This window comes from Phalacrocorax carbo, chromosome 1, assembly GCF_963921805.1.
Source record: "Phalacrocorax carbo chromosome 1, bPhaCar2.1, whole genome shotgun sequence".
Classification (NCBI taxonomy): Eukaryota; Metazoa; Chordata; class Aves; order Suliformes; family Phalacrocoracidae; genus Phalacrocorax; species Phalacrocorax carbo.
Window position 1 is genome coordinate 40,628,341 of NC_087513.1, and position 6,923 is coordinate 40,635,263.

A 6,923-nucleotide genomic window follows, 5' to 3' on the forward strand; every position below is an offset into this window, starting at 1 on the left:
TCATATAATTCAATAATTTTCTGCCTCCATCAGACAAAGCAGTTGTTCCAAGGCTAGATCTGTAGCTAGCATTAATAGGCCATAGGTGTGTGCTTTCCTGATCCAGGAGCACTGGTCTCCCTGACTTGGTAAGCTGCAAAGCCAAACTTTATGGTTTCCTTTTGACAGCAGCCTCTTCTGTTCCCAGCAGCACAGTGATCTGGGTTTAAGAAAAGGTCTCTCTTCTCAGCATGCACTGCAGTTGGAGCTGCCGCACTCTCAGGGGAACTGACAGCCAGTGACTTCAGAGAGCCCAGGGTTCCTCCTTCGCACCTCCTGGCTGAATACTGGGATGCAAATGGGACAGCAGCACTGGCATTGCTCTAGAAGGCAAGTGGTCAGGGCCTGACCACTGAGTGCAAATACGAGGTTGGCTTTGGATGGAGGAGGCATTCCAAACTCCTCCAACCCAGCAGAACTCATGTGGGAGAAGAGGGCTCTTACCCACCCTGGGGGCACTTCCGCACGGGTCTGGGCACAACGTCAGGGGCATTCAGGGTCATACTGAAGGAATTCTAGGCAGCACCAGATTGTAGGTATTGGTGGAAAATAGCTTTTTTTGGCTGCTTCTTCTGGAATTAGGTACCTCATTTCAATGCAGTTTCAGCAATCTTCAACTTCAGCTTAGGGAGCTAAGTGGTGGTAATGCGAAATACCTTAGTTTAGAAAGATTTAATTCCAGAAATGCCTATTGCCATCTGAAGGTACTTAATAGAGTGCGGCGGTCTAGATATTTTTGCATCAGGTTTACCAGATTCTTTCAGTTGCGATTTATATTTATCATTTAATTTTAAAGAGGTGTCAAAGGAATTGTAGCCCCCTAGAATACGCCCCTTTTAGTTGTGACTCTTGGATGACTTTATGCACAAAAGGGGCAGGGTGTCGATTGAAGTAGAGCCACAAATGAGTTATGCATGGCCATCTTTAAATCAGAAGAGTATTAAATGCCTTCAAGTTTCCCTATCCCTTTGCACTGTAGGCCAGATTTTCATAAGGTGAAGCCTGATAGCCATATATTTTATGAGCTTAACTTTTGCACCAGCAAGTGCCGCAATTGCACCCTCAAACATAGCTTTATTTCAAGACAACAGATGAATATTTGGGTGACTGAGGGACCGGTGAGGTCTTACTGAATTCAATGTGAATGTTTCCACCAACTTCAGTGGGATTTATGTTAACAGTAGAATCACATTTTTATTAAGAAATGGAAGATTTCTGAAGATAGTCACATAAACTAAACATCAAAAGGATGCAGTCAGATATGTCAGGACCTCTGGCTTGCTTTGTGAAAATCCCACACTGAAGGTCATCCAGGAAATAATTATTTCAGGAGAGCCAGTGCCGGTATAATCTTTTTGTTATGCTTTTTCTAAAACTGCTTGTTCTGTTAATTTAGTAGCAGATATTAATATAGCTACTGAAATGCTATGAATTATTAATTGATGTTTTTATTCTCTTCTCCTGTGGTGTATTATTGCACTTCCTGAGGGTTTTATGCAAAGTGCAGTTTGTGCTTTTTGGTTAAATATTTTTAAAACAGTAACAATGTCAGGATAAAGAAAAGCCAAAATAAATTCTACTAATGAAAATTGTATTTCGGTTAAGTAATATATATGCATCATCTACACACTTGGCTGCACCCATTTACAGACAAAATCTGCCTTCATAGAAATTTATGTGCAGAAACAAGGGACAAACCTTAAAAGCTGGAACACTTCAGTAGAGATCTCTTTACATGGGTCCTATAATTTGAGTTACTCAGTTCCACATGTAGCACCCCTCTGAAACCTACAGCACTTGTGAGTGTACAGTCACAGAATTGGGTTGTTCATATTCCTCAGTGAGAAAGATATAAACAGTCAGTGTCCTAAGGGAATTCACAGAATAAAATCTATCTCGCTATGCAGTTGTGTACTAAAATACTCTGAAAGACACTTGTCTTTCAGTATTTTTATTTCCCAGTGACCTCATAGATTTTGTATCAATTTTATTCAGTTTACAAGTTAAAATATGCTTGTGCTTCCTTTTGTAAATGTCAACCTTCCAAACTAGGCCTGAAATGCAAAAGTCAAGATAGGTTTTCTCAAGTTCATACTCATCAGCATCACCAGTAGAAGATGCTCCGCAGCTGGACCTCCATTAGAAATGCTATTGTGCAAGACTGACAATAAACCAAATCACTCCCACAAAACCTGTTGGCTCTCCAGAAAGAGAAGAGCAGCTAAAACATACTGGCAAGGGCTATGCCACCTTTGGAAGAGCTCTAAGCACTATGTGCTCCAGCTTTCGTCTGCCTGCTGCTCACACCTGACTGTTGAAGGACCGGCTGCAGGCTGCTTACTAACGCCTGCCTGGTTGTGCAACAGTTTGTATTTGGGCCTGCATTGGCTTGCTTTCTGTTTGATTTTATGCTTCAGCGTTCCTTACCCTGTGCTTGAGCACCTTCATGAACCCTGAAGGAGCCCGTAACTATAGACCATAAGTCCTGTGGCCCTCCAGGTTACATGAGAACCACTGACTAGGGACTACATTCATCCCTAGAGTCAGCACAGTAAGCTGGAAAAGCTCAGCACACAGTGGAAGCAAACAATAGGAGGAAAAATGTATCATTTTTAGTGGGCACCTTCACTTTATTCACAGTAATTGACCTTAGAGTTGCCTACAAGGGGAGGAGGAGTAGACTCTGAATTTCAGTGGGAAATGAGAAGCTGTAAATCCCTTCACCTCCTTTGAAAATGACTATCTGTATGTTAGTTTTGATGCTGCAAGAAAAAAAAGTCAGATTGAGAGAATTTTTTCTTTCCAATTTCTTTTTGGCCATAGAACAAAACTGTCAATTATTTGTGCTAGTTTGTGTACGTGTCCAGATGCTGCTTTTCAAGTAACACATCCTACCCAAGCTCCACATTATGGCTCCATGTCTAGTGCCTTCAACTGCACTAGGTTCTCATTCCTGTCTTCCCTTTCTCATCCAAAAGAGAGTCTATGAGGCTGAATGAGTCCTGAATTATACTGCTTTTAATGGACCCAAATGTTAGCTGCCCTTCCTGCGTTTCAAAATTTACATCTGGAAACAATAATAAAGCCACTTTGCCTATAAGTAATTTTATCCATGCTACTTACAACTTACAGAACATTTTCTTTGTATTTCTATTTAAATAATTTGACAAATAGATCTCTCAGATGCTGGCTGATTCTCCTTGTCTTGGCTAAAGGGTGCAGCGCACACTTTCAACCTCCAAATATGATCTTTCTGTCTGTTCTGAAAAATAAAAGTTTCCCTTTGAAGTTACTGAGGCAAGCCAGTGGTGTTGGTTCACCCTCCTGCTTCCATAAAATCTATTATTCATAAATTGGAACACCTACTTGATGACTCTAAAGGCGCAAGCTACAGGCTGGGATTCAGTACATTTCAGCAAACATTCTTCTGTGTTATTATTACAGCAGACAAACATAATGTACAGAAGAAATGATTTTTTAAAAGAATTTATGCTTGTAAAGCAGATATACCTAATATAAAATGAAGTTAGAAAAAAAAACACAAAACCAGATTTCACAGAATATACGCTGTATTTTGATGAACAGCGCATGCTTCTCACAGGATTTTTAGGCAGCATATGGAAGACTTTTTTCTCTTGCATTTTGTGATGGGATCAAATAGGCTAAAACTCAGATAGAACTGAGAGTAGGATAATGGTATTCGCATTTTACATCACTTCTTGAAACTCCAGGCATTCATATCAACAGCATAATCTGTTCTCCAGTATATTGAAAATCACAGAATCACAGAATCACAGGTTGGAAGGGACCTCAGGGATCATCTAGTCCAACCTTATGTGGTAGAAAATAAAAAGCCTAGTAAGTCTAATGGCTAATGCCCCTTTTTTTGGTTTCAGAAAGCAACAGCCTTGAGTCCTCAAGTGTATCTGTGCTGTGCAGTACTATATAATGCAGTCACTTGGCTAGTCACATGACTTGAGCTAGCTCAGCTTTGCATTTGTCCTGAAAGCTGTATCCAGTCTCTCAAAGCCAGCTCAGGTATATCAATATAGATATAGAGAGGCATGTAAACACTCCTGTTCTTTGTCACGATACAGCCCTTGTGAACCAAAATTTCCACTGACTTAAATTAAAATTAGCAAAATAGAGTATGAACTGAAAGATTGGCCCTACAGCTACAGAGTTAAGATAACTGTGGAAGGGAATGAGTCCCGGAACTTATATTTGGCTCAGTGTGAGCTGCCCCCTCTACCATTCATAACTACATCCTAGCTCAATTAAAAGATTTTTTTTTTCTTGTGGCAGAAAAAACAAGTCTTGAAACCTCACCCTCAAATCCCAGTATTGTCCATCATACGTCTCAAAGCCAGGTATAAAGGACAGAGAAGTTCCTAATGTGAGGATGCTTTGAAAGCAGGTTTTTTACTCCATTCATTTGCCTGCACAGACTTTAGTGTGGTAAATAGTGTCTACTGACAGTGCCTTAATGGGTCAAATGCAAGTGAATTGTGCACAGCTATCTAATAAATGCTAATTATATGGGGCGCTTCTAAAGTATTCACATAAAAGCAGTGACTTCTAAAAACTTCCGGTTTATTAAATCTATATCCGTATCATAGAAAGTCAAACTATATCTGCATTCTGTTGTCCTGGCAATGTCTGGGTGACTGCTGAAACACTGAAGATGCAGATGGTTCACAAACCTGAAGGAATATTGTCCTGTTCTGTGTACTACTATTATCATGCCCATTCAAGTGTCAAAAGGATAAAAAAGTTACAGACATGTTACTATAAAATTATTTTAAGTAAATGTATATCATGCTACAAAGCAAATCTAAGAGCAATTGTGACAGGTGTTACAACGGAATCGGGAAAGAATGGCAATATCAGCTACACACTTTCCTTCACTCTTCTAACAGGCTCAATTAGAGGCTCGTGCCAGTACTACCATTAATCCCTGGGGCTACACTGTAGGTTCAGCATTTTCAGCAAGTGTCACTGAACAAAACAACCTGTAAAACATACCCCCTTCAAAGCCCATTTTTCCGATTAGGTTTTCAATGCCAGGTCCTCCTGGTAAAATAGAGGGGCAACTTGTAGAAAGAAACACATGAGGCTTCTCCAGGTTATCTCTGTAGCTTCTGATTACGAATTTTTTTCTATTTCCTGAAAAACTCTCTAGTAAATCAAGGGTATTTTGACCAGAGAGGACTAACTGGGGATACAGTGTCCTCATCAGGACTATCATCATAGAACTACCAGGGTGTTTTTTAACCTTCCTCCTCGTATCTTCTTAAGTTGTAGTTGGGTTCATCACTGCTAATACGTGACTGATTTGGTCACTGTTTCGTAAAAATTCAGACTGTTCCTTCAGAATTGCCCTTTGTAATTTGGGATTTAGTAATTCCCAGAAATAGGTCTCATAATAATACTGGTATCATGTTTGTAAAGCCAGTTTTCCAGAAGATTAGTAGAAAAAGCATAGTCCTTTTTTTTGACCATTACCCTTAACTGAAATCACAACACATGCCCAAACAAACCTTTCACCTGACATGTTCATGGCAGGATGATGGGAACCTGTTGTGGAAAGTTGATCTCACTACTTTTTCACATATAATTCAAACTCATCAGATAAAAACCAAACTCCATGTCCATCCATGGACTAAAGAACTGAGAAAATCACACTGGACACTGGAGTGAGGGAAGGGAAGGAAGTATTCACAAAGGCTAAGTTTAGCCTTCAAAGACCAGACCTGCTAGATTGCTTTCATTGTTGATAGGAGTTAAGCTGAGGGAAAAAATTCAAGAATGCCTCGATTCTGGCTTCTACTCTGAACCACCTTCTAAAGAAGCCTCTCCCTCTTGTAAATATTGTACATTTCCCTGCATTTCTCTGGCACTGTAAACTTCTCTTCCATATAACTGCTACTCAGTACTTCGGCGAAGGATGGAGGGTTCACACTCATCCACTCTCCCATGCAGTGAATGGTTGTGTCAAGCAGCTCTGTGGTAACTGTTGGTCACAACGCAGAGAGGGTGTTAAAAACATTCCCTTACTTTCATATAGCCTGTGCAGCCTTCCCTCATTGTACAGGCATGTCAGAGACTATCACCTGAGCCCTCAGTCTAAGAGATAGTGTCCAGGATTCCTTTTGAAATGAGCTGTATGTGTTTTTTCCACAGCTTTACTAACAGCCATTAGTCTGTTAGTTGGTACAGGGGGCATGTAGCCATTTTCCTTAATACCTGAGGAGCTCCCTAATCTGCAGCCCTGTACTCTTGTCCCTGTGTTACACCTCTCCTCTTGCAAAGGCCTGCTGGTATGCAAAGGGTGAAAGTTCAGAAAGTGGATCCAGGCCCCTCTATTTATACAGGTAGACTGCCATTTGCCGCCTTGGAATATAAAAGGCCTTTCAAGACGAACATGGGGTTAAAGGCTATATTATACAAACTCTTTTCATAAGTTGAACCTGTTTCTCACATTTAGGACATAAAATAGAACAATGTATGCTGGAAGGCCTTACAAAGGTTATCTGGTTCAACCTTCACTGACTTCAGATCAGGTTGCTCATGGCCTTATCCAGTTGAAATGTCTGGGGACGGCTAAAAAGAAGTGAGAGATGGAATATTAGCTTTCTGTTGAGTGTTACACAGGAGCTAGGATTGGTTAGACTGTATCCTAACTTCTCCACTCCCCCCACCTCTTTTAGTACCTGAAATCATAGAAAGTAAAAACTTGCTTCTGTCTAGTACTTTCTTTTCTGTTCCGTCTGATGCTCTTTCACCATAAAACATTACTTCAGAGCGCCGGGGGATTCCAAATGCAAGTTTGCCATTGCTGTTGTCTTTTAAAGGCTAGATTAAATCTACTTTAATAGCCACTT